The sequence below is a fragment of the Rattus rattus genome, chromosome 3, assembly GCF_011064425.1.
Source record: "Rattus rattus isolate New Zealand chromosome 3, Rrattus_CSIRO_v1, whole genome shotgun sequence".
Classification (NCBI taxonomy): Eukaryota; Metazoa; Chordata; class Mammalia; order Rodentia; family Muridae; genus Rattus; species Rattus rattus.
This window is the reverse complement of record NC_046156.1, coordinates 70,942,453-70,957,398: the sequence shown is the minus strand read 5'-3', so window position 1 is coordinate 70,957,398 and position 14,946 is coordinate 70,942,453. Positions and strand designations below refer to the sequence as shown.

The following is a 14,946-nucleotide window of genomic DNA, read 5'->3' as shown; positions in this document are numbered from 1 at the left end:
AAATAATGAGTGCCAACTATATATTACTTAATATATAAAAGAAATAAATTAGAGTTTTACATGTGTCTTTGTTAAGGAATAATACAAAAGGCCCTGTGTTTATAAATGTTTGTGAAACATATAATTTTTATTTATTCTATGTTTTATTGACTGATTTTGAAGTTTGTTACATATATTATAAACATCTAACTTTAGCAAAGTTGTTAGAGCCTAAGTCATTCATCAGCCCATGACCATGAGCAAGAGACAAAATTTAAACTTAGAACACAAAATAATCATATAGTAGATAAGATGTTTTTATTTATATCTGATATATTATTTACATCTGATAGATTAATAATTTATAATTTATTGGGTATGGGATAGAGCATAGGCATTATAAGCAGGAAAGACATGGCTTATTCAGATACCTGATGTAGAGGACAGACACATGGGCTCTGGATGATTTCATGAGAGATATACCTTACAATGGAGATTAGCATTAGTTAAGGGTTGTGGTCTATGACTGCTAGTTGTATCTTAGTGTGTTGGTAATCTGTACTTACTGAAAGTTTTAAAAGTAAAGACACCAGTATGGACATTTTAAACTTAAAAAAAAAACATTCTGGTGGCTATGCACATGTTGCTTGACAAGGAATCACCAAAATCAGTGATTCAACTTCAAAAATATTATAATGTGAGAAATTCTTAGATTACCCATAGATTTAAGCTCTCTGCCTGAAATTTAATTACTGGGATTGCATCATAAGATCCTATGTTTAATATTCCCCTATTAGTTTGATGCTCACTATACCATCACAACTACAAACTTAACCTGTGCTCTCAGCTGAAGTTCGACAGCACCAGGGCTTTGTGTCTAAGGTCAGAAGGCTGAAGGCCGGGTATAGGCAGGGTACAGTTTTCTATAACTGTCCTTTGTCACATGGGCCTCTCAATGTTAGAGAAAGGAAAGCAGAGAGAGTCTAATAGTAAATGAGCAACTTCAATATTCAGTGACATAATCCATAGACGATTGTTCCCTTCACTCTTCCTTCTGCGGTTGAAGAGAAAAAGGATAATGGATTTGGTTCTGATCTATTGGTTTTAGGGTATTTATGAAGAGTGCAATGAAAGGAATTAATCATGGTGAACAAAAGCTAAAATTCAAAAGGAAAGTAGATAGCATATTTTTTTTAACATCTCTTCAGTGACATACAGGAGCACGGTTTACCAGGCCTACCAAGATTTATTTCATTGTAAGGAGAATTTGTAGTTTGAATCTGGAATGTTCCTCACAGATTCATGTTTTAAGTATTTGTTTTCTAGATGATATCCTACTATAAGAGGCTATGGTACCTTTGGGAGATAGGGTTGAGGACAGAAGTAGGTCCATTAAAAGTGGCCTTTGAAGGTCATCTGTGCATCTGTGTCATCTGTGCACATGTAACTTCTCTAAGTCTGGAACTACAGTCAACTGTTCACAATGAACAATGAACATAACCACTCTTCTCATCACTATGACCAAATGCCTGACGTAGGCAAGAGAGGAAAGATTTAATTTGGTTTATGGTTTTATGGAGTACCTTCTGTCATGGTGGGCAAGGTCCTCAGAATGTCTCCTACCTATGCTGGTTGAAGCTGGTGGCTGCTGCTTCTTGACACAGTGACAGAGCAACAGTGGAGCAGTGGATTCACAGAGGAAAAGGCACAGATAACTAAATAAGCAATCTCTTTCCTTTGAACTATACTTCGCATGCCCAGGTCCTCAGATGCCCTCTCTGAACTCCCAAACTTATCCTGCTCCTGCTGCTTTACTGTTTTACTACCTGGCAACTTCAGGAATATATTTGACACAGGCCATGCAGATTTATATGAGTCTTGTTTTGTAAATTCATTTTAAGATTTTGAAAATTATCCATTCCAGGTTTTGTTGTTATGGTCAAGACATCCAAGTCAACTGATCAAGTTCTCTTATCTTTCCCCTTCCCGCCTTCTCCCCCTCCCTTGCCCTCTCCCTCTCCACTTCTTCCTCCTTCCTTCCCCTTTCTTCTCCTTTCCCTTCTCACTGTATGTCTCCTCTCTTTCTCTCTTACTCTCCCTCCTTTTACTTCACTCTTCCTTTTGCTCCTAACATTATTTTAACCAGCAATTAGCCTTCACTTTTGTTTACTTTCTGACTTTCTGGTTTTTAAAGTTTGTTTTTCTAATTTGCTGTTTGTTCCTAGTCATTGCCTTTCTAGGGATCTGGCTCCTATCTGCATAAAATATATGAATTATCACATTCCTCAACAATATGACAATGACTGGAAAGGGAATTTTGTGGCATGACCCTTTGCTGATCCCCTTGCAGGACAATGTGTAGGTATTGTCTCCTGTCCAATATATGATGTCAAATCAACCTGCTCTCAATTTTATCCTTGTTTATCTTTTTGTTCGCACACATTAGTTACAGGAATTACACTGAGCCTACTGACAGGAGCATGTCTCTTTGAGGTCTGGGACAGTGCATTTCTGACATTACTTTGCCGTAGCTGAGGAGCCAGTACTGAGGCTGTGTATTATCTGCCTGTACATCTATAATTACGAAAACCCTTTAGCTATTGTATCAGTATAAAATATTTCCTACATCCATTAGTACTAATTAGATTTTAAAGTCTCACTAATTAAAGCAGCTCCCTTGTAATTGGTTTATGGAGAGTACGAAGACTAATATAAATCTCATCTCCCCACATTTGTCGAAAAGAAAGAAGCTGAACGTCTCATACTTACATGTTTTACCTTTGAAAGAATTTCCTCATAACTCATAGGTAGGAAATAGTTTTATATACAATTACAAGGCACAACAATCATTAGAGATCCTTGGAAAAGCCAGATTCGTTGAAAACATTTTAATTCAAAACAGAACAAGAACACAATGAAAGCAGAGTTATATCTGAACCCAGAAACTGGGAGAAACGGTGGCTACTGGGGACAGAGAGGAAGGGATGGGGAGGTGCCTGCCAAAGCATGGAATTTCAGCTCAAGAAATCATTTGCTCATTACAGTGACTGCCGTCAGTAGCAATGTGCTTTACAGCAACATTGTTAGAGGCATAGGGCTAGGCATTCTTATCCTAATAACATGTGTGTGTGTGTGTGTGTCTGTCTGTCTGTCTGTCTGTGTGTCTGTGTGTCTGTGTGTCTGTGTGTCTGTGTGTTACAATGATAGGTAGAAAGGATTGACATGAGCATTCAATGGGTGTATGTGCATGTATTCAATGTGTGTATAGATCAAAACATAATGTTCCACACCATGAAATGTACAGTTTTAGTTTGTTCAGAGCATGAATGAAAAAACAAATAATTCACAGGCTATAGACCTTCCTTGATGTGACTGGTGGATTTGTGTTTATGTTGACACCAGCTGACACTAGCCCTTCTGAAATTCCACCTTCTTTTATACTACCTTACTGATCAAATCAACCGCATTAACTTATGGTATTGGATGCTGTAAAATTATGTTAACGTAAATTAAATATAGTAGAAAGCATACTTTAAAGAGTATTGGCTTAAATATTGATATCCGGTGTCCTTTGTTACCTTCACGCCCTGGAAATAGCACTGAAATAGTCCACAGATGATCTCTGGATCCCTGAATAGCTTACCTTGGTCAGAAAGCTTCTGTGGTTCTGCTTTTATGAATCTATGTGTTCAGTGTTAAGACACAGGATCTCCCTATGATGCTCACATTGGCCTTAAACTCTGTGTTCAACCACTCTTCAGGCCTCGGCCTCCTGAGTAGCTGGGTTTACGGGCATCCGTCACTGTACCTAGTTTTCCAAACTTGATTTTGTACTGCTAGCTGAAGATTGGAGAAGGGCGGAAGTCTTTTGCATGACTTACATTATTAGAAACACAAAACGTTGCTAAGTGTTTAACTGTTTTCCTGATGCTCACCAGGCTGGTGAGCTCTGTTGGGCATGTTTTAATGATTCTAAAATGGATTGTTACAAAACAGTATATTAATGTGTCTAGGACCTATTTCATCTGCGGAAAACAGTTGTTTTATAACATTCCTTGTTCCCCTTAACAAGGTGTACCAAATTGTTTGTTTTGTCTTCTTTTAAAGTTTTCTGAATGCTGGCTGTTCCTTGGGTCTCCATGTTATACTGCCTGTACTGAATTCTTAATTGTCTAAAGTGCATTCCACTCACTTTATATATTTAAAATACCATATTCTCTATGTTAGAGGCTATTACTGGAGATTATGAATATTTAAAAATACTCTTCACACTTAACAAATAGATATCAGATCATTATTTACAATATATACATAACGCTCTCTCAATTAAGTCACAAAAAAATCTGAAAACTAATGTTTGTTCTCTCAGTTACATCCTTCTGTTAGAAAACATTGTATTTATTTAGCATTTAAAACTAACTTCAGGATTTCACCCAGAAGCCCATGAAATCAAAACATTCATTTATTCATGTGGTGGAAAGAGGCACTAGAAAGACTTACACAGGCTTTGTTTTGCTTTGCCTGCATTACTGTTATTATATTCAGTAGCATACAAGCGCTCCCTGGGAGGGGTTGGTAAATCAAATGTTAATTTTGTGCAGGTGAAATGTTACTGCTCTCCATTATCAGAATCCAGAATTTACTGGAAGAGCTGGGAGGATTTCCATGCTCGCGATGACTATAAGTCTTTAGATCTAGGGGAAACATTAAAGAAAATCTTACAAGGAGTTATTTGTTGTGCCCAATACTGTTCTCTCTTCTACTTCATTATTTTTAGCTATAACAATAAATTAAGCACACTAGAATGTTCCATCTGCTATGCACTTGCATTAAAGCTTCTAACCCTGCTATAAGCTCAGGCCATATGTTTTTCAATAGCTAAAAACACTTTCTGAGAGAATGATAACACACACACACACACACACACACACACACACACACACTCTCTCTCTCTCTCTCTCTCTCTCTCTCTCTCTCTCTCTCTCTCTCTCTAGATGGCTGATATATTTCAAATACAGAATTGCATTGCATGCCAGGGCTGCCTTGCTTTATATTTCTTTGAGTTTGTTACAGGGGTTGAGCTAAGGTATCCAGGGACAAGGCTGATGCCTTCATGCATGCAGACCTGGAACCAAGGGACCAAGATACAATGGGACAAAAACGAATTTCATAGAAACAAAGAAACTGATAAAGAAGTTTGTTTTGGGTTGTTTGAAATGATGGTATTGTTTCCCCTTTGTGTGTGTGTGTGTGTGTGTGTGTGTGTGTGTGTGTGTGTGTGTGTGTGTTTCATGAGAAACAAGTGTGGAATCTTTTATTCTTTCATGTTTTAAAGTATTTCTAGTACTCAATTTCATAGGCTATGAATTTGAAAACTTAAGTTAAATGTTTAATTTATTTAGTTTTATTTCAATCAGCATGACCCTTTAATTTTATTTTTAGTATAATGATTTTTGGAGATAAAAACACATTTCTTTTAATTGGTATTGGCTTTGATTTGTACGACAAGCCCTGGAGACACCAGTACATTTTGGTCATAAACAAACATGCTGAAGCAGTTAGAGAAAACACAGACTCACTTCCTAGGCAGGCAACTGTTCCCAATCCCCCCTCATGCTCCTTGTGCTTCAATTCAGAAAGGTGATATTGTGTCCTAGCGCTAGCAAGGCTGAGGCAGGAGGACCACCAGTGTAGGGCCAGTATGGGATAGGATACATAACGAGACCTAGTTTTTGTTGTTTGTTGTTTGTTTTGTTTTGTTTTTTAAGGGAAACAAAAAGTAAATTTGAAACCAAATTGTGCAGAACTGATCACATCCTTACTAAGGATGTAGTCTTTTACCAAAGACTAACTGTCCCAGAGGACACTAAGATTTGCTTCTCTGGACTTGAAGGAATTTACCAGCAATTTTCCTTGAGAAAATACTCTGCATCAAGGACCAAGACAGCATTCTAAATGCACTCCTTCATGGGGCAGGGCCTTCCTGTGCTGTGCACATAATAGATAAAACAAAAATCTTTTCTGCCAAGCATGGTGGAACCAACCTATGAACCCAGCACCTAGGTTTCACCCTCCGTCCTGGGAGCGATTTTGGTAGGTGTGCTTCGAGGACACTCACGGTCCCTGAGTATAGGCAGTCATGGTGAAAACGGTGTGAGGTTGATTCTATCACTGCTCCCTGGTGTACTGCCCCACACCACTGAGTTGTACGACCCACTTGGCTATATTAACCTATCTTTAAAACAGAGAAGACGGCTGGGCGTATTGAACTTTTTAAATAAGAAGCTAGGTATTTGCTGCCTTGATCCTAACCTTTCTACACGGGTTTTAGTTTTGAATTTAACTGTCAAACTCAGCGCGCTATAACCGTGCAAACACAAGCTACACTGCGCGTGACCTACTGTGACATTAGCAAAACATCACTTCCCTTTTTAGGGCCTAGTGGAATACTTTATAACTGAGTAGGCAAAGGGAATGGCATTCAGGAGTCACTTGGTTCAAGATTCAGAAGTGGACCCTTGATTGTGTGGAGCGAAGCCAGAGGCAGGTGCACGAACTCTTGCAATCCCAGTGGTAGTGAGCTGCTGTCCTCCACTGAGGAGCAGTGGTGTGAAAAGTAGGGCGCCTGCATAGGTGCACAGAGTAAGAAGTAGCTGGGGATGCCCTGAGCATAGTAGGCAAACTGAGAGGGCTTTGCATGCTTAAGATCCAGGGGCTTGGCGTGGCCATGTGAAGCCTGCAGCTCCTGATGGTAAAAGCTGGAGATGGGCCTCCTGTTGTGCTTAATCCTGAGGCCTCTCCACCCTCAGACCCAAGGGAGTTTCCTAAAACAAGAGCAATCCCCAAGCAGACCTCCTCTAAAAATGGAGCTAGGTTTGTTTCTGTGGAAGTCTGAGTGGGTCCCTGCGGTCTGCACTAAGCTAGCAAAGCCGTATAAAACACGTGGTGCCAGGTAACAGACATCTCTGAGTGCATCCATTCCTGGGCGGCCGACTTCCTGGTCAGGCAAGAGTCTGTGGTCCAGATATCGCTGGTGTATTCGGGGAGGCTCACTCGCTGGGCATAGGAACTGTGCCCGAGGCCTGGGAAAACAATGTGCTAATGTGGACAGCAGCCTGAGGGGCACTGACCCTCCCAAAAAGATGCGTTGGGCTTGCTATAGAAGTAGGAAGACAGGGACAGAAACAGGACAGGCAGAGGAGGAAAAGCCTCACGGAGAAGTGTCTTTTCCCCACCTCACACCTGTCCACCCTCCTGCTGGTCACCCATAGAAAAGCTACACTATTGCTCATTCCATTTCAAGAATCATCGCCAGGAGAAACAGTCAAATGCCCACAGACCGGCCTGAACCTGCCATGCGTTCACAAGGAGACAGACTGAGACTGCAGACACCCAGACAGGCAATGTCCTGTGCCAGCTGCAGCAATGGGCACCGAGGAGGGGGCTCCATGTACCAACAGCACTTAGTCTTTCTGGTGAGGGTGTGCCTGGACTCACACATGAACCATCGGCTGCAAGGCTAGCAGGAGAGGCCTGCAGTCCAGGTTCAAAACATTTGTCCCATTCACGGATATTTGTAAAATAATTAAAAAACCCACACTTAAAGGTTATAATTTACAGAACATCCAGTATAAAAGCTGTCTCCAAAAAGGGATTTTGGCTCTCAGAAGAAGTCCGAGGTCTTGGCGATCTCTTTGGGGTGTTTGCTGGTAGCTTCCACAGCCAGTAGAGGAATGCTGGCCGGGGAGTTTGTGGGGGTCTTTAACCCTTCATGGAGTAGCCTTTACTTAGGGTTAAAGGCCACTCTGGAGAGGCCCATGGGGCTGACCAGGATACTATGGTCTGTCTTCTTACATTCTGCAATCATGCTTCTGTTCAATCCAAAGATGACTGACTTTCTTGGAGCTGGAGGGTGTTTTATTAATCTGGACAGTAGGACCTTGAGGATGGTTGGCAGAGCTGTTCCTGGCTTTCCTGAAGAACGGGGGCTTTCATTTCTTCTACCCCTTTACTCTTTTCAACCTTACAATATGGCTGTCCCTGTTTCCTTCAAATCAATGCCCTTACTTTACTAATTGTTATTGCATATGTATGTAATATATATGCATGATGCATGTGTATAATATATATATATATATATGCACACATATGTATGATGTATAAACATATATTCCTAAATATAACCTGTCTAGTCTCTATGAAGTATATGTATGCTCTCAGGTCTGAACGCGTGGCCCTGGATAACCTGAGGAAGGACAACTCTCCAGTTTCTCTGGCTTCCTTGGTTGCCTGTAGTTCTTTGTGTAGAGTTGCAGCCTCATGGGCTTTTCTTCATCCAGTTTGGCCTGGTCAACTGGCGTCATCCTTGTTAATTTTACATTCCAGATAGCCTCTAATTTTCACTAACCTATCAGAATCTACAAGTATATTCTTTGCTAGTTTTCCTCACAACACAATTACCTGCATAGGATTAATAATAATAATAATAATAATAATAATAATAATAATAATAATAATAATAATAATAATCTGATTAGATTCTACTGGGCATAATTGGACAAGTTGTACAAAGAAGTCCATGATATAACCTCATATGTAAAAAAATGTTTTTGATAAGTCAGGCATGGTAAGTCAAGAAGAAGAAATGATTATCAATGGATGAAGGACTGAAGGAAGCAGCAAACAGAGAGAATTACTGACATGGGGAAGCTAACATATATTCATAGGCTGTACTCATGTCCTGGATTGTGCTTCTTAGCTTTGGGATAAGTACATGTATCCTGCTCCCAAGTCCAGTTATAAAAACTCAACAATAGTGAATCCAGGTCCCTGCATAGGGTCAGCAAACACGCTGCCGTTATGCTGCACTCTCAGTGAAACATTGTCATGTAGATATTCTCTCCTGGACCGCAGCAATCGAGCCACAGTGTGTGGCTCTAATCCAGAAGCACTGTGCCTGAAGCATGACCTTCGGGTGTACAGAGTGACGGAAGCTTGAGAGAACGGGGGCCATCCCTGAACCCTGGCTGCAGGAATGTTTGAATTTGAATAGACGTTTGACTAGAGGTAGCATTTGATGCCAAAAGAAGATTCTTTTCAGAGGTAGATGGAACATGCTTGTGCATGGGGAGGCTCTACAGAAAGGGTAAACGGAGTATTAGACATCCAACCTTGACCAAACAGAGTGAGATAGGGTCAAACAGCCTGACAGACATCTACAGGAAGCTCAGGAAGAAGGAGGTTGACATAGACACAGCTCAAAGAATGAGAGAGGAGAGAGTTAACTATAGTTCTAGCTTGAGTTTTTACTTTTATTGAACGATGGATGGCTCGTTTATTTTTTATAGTTTGCTTTTAGGATTTGGTTAGGTACTTTGATTTCTTTTCCTTGTAAAATGAATTCTTGGTTTTGTTTTCTTGAGACTCACAGGTGTCCTGCTGACTCAGCCTCCCAAGTGCTAGCATTACCCGGGTGAGCCACCATGCCCAGCTTAGGCCTTTGATGTGTTCTATAATAAGGGTTGAAAGTTTGGCTAAGGACATTGAAGGGTTTGCTACAGTTTTAGTTACCTGTGTCAGTGACAGTTCAAAGATGGTAAAATTCCTGAAATGAACAATGAGTTTTCAATTGTACACAATTACAAGTAACATTGTTTAACCATATTAGACCTGTCCTGTCTGTCCAGTCCAAGACATAAATCACCCTTTGGCTGGAGTAGTCACAAGTAGTATTAGCTACCAGCCCATGAGTTTCTCAGTAGCCATCTCCTTTATTACTGTGGAACCAGTGATTGTATTGGGGCTGGATTCTATGTAAAGCTTCTATCAGCTATTGGGATTGTGGAATGTGCCCTGTATTGAGTAAGGAGTATACAATGTTACAGTGCTTTATAGGTTTCTGAATCTTTATGCAGTATTTCCCACTAGTGCCATGTACTTCATGGGCCCAGGAAGCCAGTGCTGTGTAGGAATAGATCCTCTTGTCTCCCTTTAAAATGAATGTTTTCTATGTTTGAACAAATATTCCTATGGCTCATGAATTTCCTCATGAGACACGATGTCCTCTGCTTATGCCAGTCTCATTCCTGGAAGCCCTTTGACAAAGTCATTAGAAATGATGCATAAATGTTTGTAGATCCATGTCTGTGGTCATTTCTGCTTCCAAAACACCAGGGAAAACCAAGTGCTCAGCCAGTTCTGGCAGCACAAGTTGGTAGGATTTGCTGAAAGAGGCAGAGGCACAAGGATCTGGAGTTGGAGGCCAGCCTTGGATACATTTTAAAGTTCTCACCTCAAGAGGAGCAAAATGCACAAAGGAAAGAAGGCCAAAGGGAAGAAGGTGGCCCTGGCCTCTGCTGTCGTGAAGAAACAGGAGACTAAAAGGTGGTCAATCCTTTGTTTGAGAAAAGGCCCAAGAACTTCAGCATTGGGCAGGACAACCAGCCCAAAAGAGATCTAACACTCTTCGTCAAAAGGCCCCGCTACATCAGACTGCAGCGGCAAAGAGCCATCCTCTATAAGCAGCTCACAGTACCTCCTGCCATCAACCAGCTCACCCAGGCCCTGGACAGGCAAACAACGACTCAGTTGCTTAAGCTCACCCACAAGTACAGGCCAGAGACAAAGCAGGAGAAGAAGCAAAGGCTGCTGGCCCGAGCTGAGAAGAAAGCTGCGTGCAAAGGGGACGTCCCAATTGAGAGACCGCCTGTCCTCTGAGCAGGGGTCAACACAGTCACCACCTTGGCGGAGAACAAGAAGGCTCAGCTGGTGGTGATTGCCCATGATATAGGCCCGGCTGAACTGGCTTCCTGCTCAGGTTAACTTGGAAGACAAGGGTGCTCTGGCTAAGCTGGAGGGAGCTATTAGGACCAATTACAACAACAGATGCGAAAGATCCACCACCTCTGGGGAAGCAAACTCCTGGGTCCTAAGTTTGTGGCTCGCATTGCCAAGCTGGAAAAGGCAAAGGCTAGAGAACTCAGAACTAAACTGGTTAAATATACACTATTAAGTTTTCTGTACACAAATTACAAAATTATAAAAAGAAAAAAAGAAAACCAAGTGCTCGATTAAAGTAAACAGTTTCTGCATTATCAATGAGTTAGTTGGTGGAAATATGACTAAACAATAGGATTGTCTTGCCTCTAAAATTCTAGAACATCCACCAGATGATTGATGTGTAGCATTTAAGGAATATTTGATCCAATTTATTCTATATTCCAAAAATGTTACTCCTATGAAATGAAGAGCACTGAATTCCAGAAACGGTGAGTTAATCATAACAGTGTTCTTTTCCCTTCTTTGTGCTTTAAAATGTGAGAGGGAGCCTGGTGGAGAGCTTCAGCTGTTCAGTTTGGGAGCTGCAATTTGTTTTACGTGATAGACTCCAGGGATAAGTCTTTTCCCACTAGCAACTATCTATCTACTGTCTGTGTAGAATGAATCTCTTTCCTCTAGTCGTACCATTTATTGTAGAAGCCACAATTGCTTTGTGTCTGACAATTAAGTTTCCTTTTTTAAAAATACCTTCTGCATCCATTGGGTATCTACACCATCTGCAGTGAAACCCAGGTCAAGGATCCTGTTCTGCAGTGAGAGCCCCACCATGTTTTTAAAAGACATTTGTGCTGTTATTACTGCTGTACTTTTCACTGAGTACAGAGCTGCCTTTTTAGTGAGATGGAAAGATCCTATTTTTCTTGAACTCTCAGGACAAACGTTTTGCACCAGATGATATCCAGGAAGCATGTAACTTGAAAGAACCACAGGTAATTGTTAATGTGGTTACAGCAAAGGTTGCTGTAAGAAAGCACAGTAGCCTGAGTAGGCTCTAAATAAGAATTATTTTCTCTCATCTCTAAGAGCTGGCAACTCTAAGGTCAAGTTGCTGGCAGAAACTGCATTCGGTGAGGGCCCATTTCCTGGTACATAAATGATGTCTCTACCATGTTCTTTCATGGTAGAAGGAGCCAATGAGCCTTTGAGTTCCTTGCTTTAAAAACTAAGAGCACAAAAAAGAAGAAAAAAAAAAAACAACTAAAAGCACCGCTACCTCTCATCAGACTGTATTGCTAAAGCATCACTTAACACCACCATTTACACATGGATTTAAACATGTGTGTACTGTGGGAAACAGATTCAAGCCATGGCAAGGTAGTGACTCTTTGTATTCCGTCAGCACATGTGTGCTTGGCTGTCCTATTCTAAATGCATACCAACCACAATTGCTTCTTGTTTCTTGAATGATAATCCCTGCCGCTGTGATAACAGCCTAATCGATAAAGTTTAGAGATGTTTGAGGGTTAATTTAAATGGGTGATTGAGCGATGCTACTGCTTTTTAGTGGGATGGAAAGATCCTATATTTCTTGAACTCTCAGAACAAATCCTTAGTATTAGACATATCCAGGGACTAAGTAAGCTTTGAAAACAACACAGGCAATTGTTAATCTGATTGCCTATAATTACTCTATGTTACTGAGCCTGGAAAATACCTTCATGTAATGTAAAAATTGTATTTCTTCCTACTTTTCAAAAGGTAAGCTCTAATTATGTTGCCCACACTAATATTGAAGGTCTGCTTTCCTCAGCTTCCTCAGGAACTGGGACTACAGAAATGTGCCGATAGCTGGGTGAACAGAGTGTAATGGTTACATATGAATAAAAGTATCCATAACCAAGTCAGTGGCTGTAGTTGAATACAAATGGACAGCTACCAACAGATCCATTTTAATATAGGAACTGAAGAACTATGAAACAAGATTCTTTCAAAGAATAGGAAAAAAAATCTATAAAATAAAGTTTTTAAAGACAGACTTAGGACGTTTCAGTCTTCTCATGGCATTAGGGAAAAAAAAACTTCTCAGATTCTTTTTTTTTTTTTTTTTTTGCTTTTTCCAAAAATTTTATAAAACACTTTAGCTGAAGTGTTTGTCTAAAACTTCACCCTGCCAGCTGTTGAAGACGTGCATTTGTGAGAAAAATATCCAAAAACATCGGTTCATCTATTCTGCTGCTGAACAGTAAGTACTATTACATCAAGGTGAGGAAGGATAGAAAAATTATTTTCCAAATGACTGACAATACCATTATCGCTTCCCTGTATAAGTGATAGTATCTGGAATCTGAACAACAGACAGGAAACAGCTCTGGGTCAACTTCATACCAAAGCAAGAATAAGATCCGGATTGCCTAGGGAACAAAACAAAACAAAACAAACAAAAGCCAACTAAGGAGGTCATGGCCGTCATCCCACCAGCTTGCTTTCTGGGAGATCTCTCAATGTGGCAACGGAGTAGGAAACCAGACATAATCCCTGGGCTCACTGAGTTGAGGATACAGAGAGAAAAGGTATCTAGCATTTGGAGGATAAAAATATCACTGATGAAACAGCAGTTGAAGAGCATGGGAGGCTGCATGAATGATCATTGGGTCTTGGCTGAAAAATGGTCTCTGTATGAAGACTCCACAGGACCAAAGAAACTCCTAGGAAACAGCAATTTCCTGGGATGCATGAATCAAAGAATCTAAACGACATCAGCAATGGAAGGAGCTGATAATCAGTTGACTTCTCATTAACCAGCATTAGAAAGACTAGCTGAATACATAGAGCATTCATTAGACTCTCCAACATGGCACATTGTAGCAAACAGGCTGAATGAGCTTACAAGGGAACTAAGGGCAGGGAGAAAGCCAGGCATCTCTGCCTTCACTTTGTATCTGTCTCATCTTCTTTAGGTCAGCCTCCTGGCTGACTACGCATAGGCAGGAAAGTCACTCAAGCAGTCTTTATCTAAGTACTAATGACATCTAATCCATCTCATTCTCCTTCAAAGCTGGTGGTATGAAAGCCATTGTCTTGAAGTCTGTGAGATGACTCAGCAGTTGACAGCACTTGTTCTTGCAGAAGTCCAGTGTTTCATTCCCACATCCACATGGTGGTTCACAACTACCTGTAATTCAGTTCCAAGGGATGAATGCCTTCTACTGGCATCCTCAGGTTCCTGAACACACATGCTGCAAATACATACCTCAGGCACAAACACATTCACATATAATAATATGTATATAAGTTTATCTAATATATATATATATATAATTTAAAGTCATTGTACTGAAGCCATGATGACCTTGAGCTCTAAGAACAGCAAACCTTCATAGGACAGATGACCCTTGTCTCCAGCTAAACACAAAACTCTATGATAGGAAAGCTAAACCTTGGAATGGGAGTAATCATTCCCAGTAATTATATTGATCCTCTCAGGTAAGGATGGCAATAGTTTCTCAGTGACCATGTCACAGGACCAGATCTAAGCCAGGATAGGACCTGACCACACCCTGGCCAGGACTGCATACTTATGCTGAGAATAGAATTGAAGTCACTTGATTCGTCTATCTGATCCTCTGACATGTGAAATGATCCATTCTCCTCTCCCTGCTTTTCTTTATTGCTGCTATTCTTTAACTGTTGCATTGGAATAGGTGTCCCACTCTAGACTATTTAGACTCCTGGAGTCAAGCCTTCTTCCCTAAAAGCTGACCAAGAACAGAACAATTTGACAAGAGAAAACCTGATAACAGAGAAATGGGAAAACTCAAAAATAGCCACAAAATCCTGGGGAATATGGCAGAAATTGAATTATCTGGAAGCAAATGCTGACAGAGGGAAGGTTGTTGTGGGAGAGGAATCAAGGTGGTTCTCATGAAGGACCAGGGCATTTTCAAGTTGATTATGAACAGAGCATTTGTAGACTATGGAGATGGAGGCCAGTGTAGCCAGCTCTCAGATAGAAATCCTACAAAGTGCCAAAAAACAAAAACAAAAACAAAATCCAAAACAGAAACAACAACAACAAAAATAACAGGCTGAGTTATGACCTGAACTAGCTCTTTGTGAAAGGGGGGGAATTCAGAACAAATAAATTAAGAACTGAGGAGATGATGTTCAAGAACAGCTGACCCAGAAAGG

The 14,946-nt window shown here is 40.6% G+C and overlaps 1 pseudogene; it reads left to right on the top strand.

Moving 5' to 3' along the window:
- Positions 1-10,285: 10,285 nt before the first annotated feature.
- The window catches only part of LOC116895813, an 83,826-nt pseudogene continuing 79,165 nt past the window's right edge, over positions 10,286-14,946 (top strand).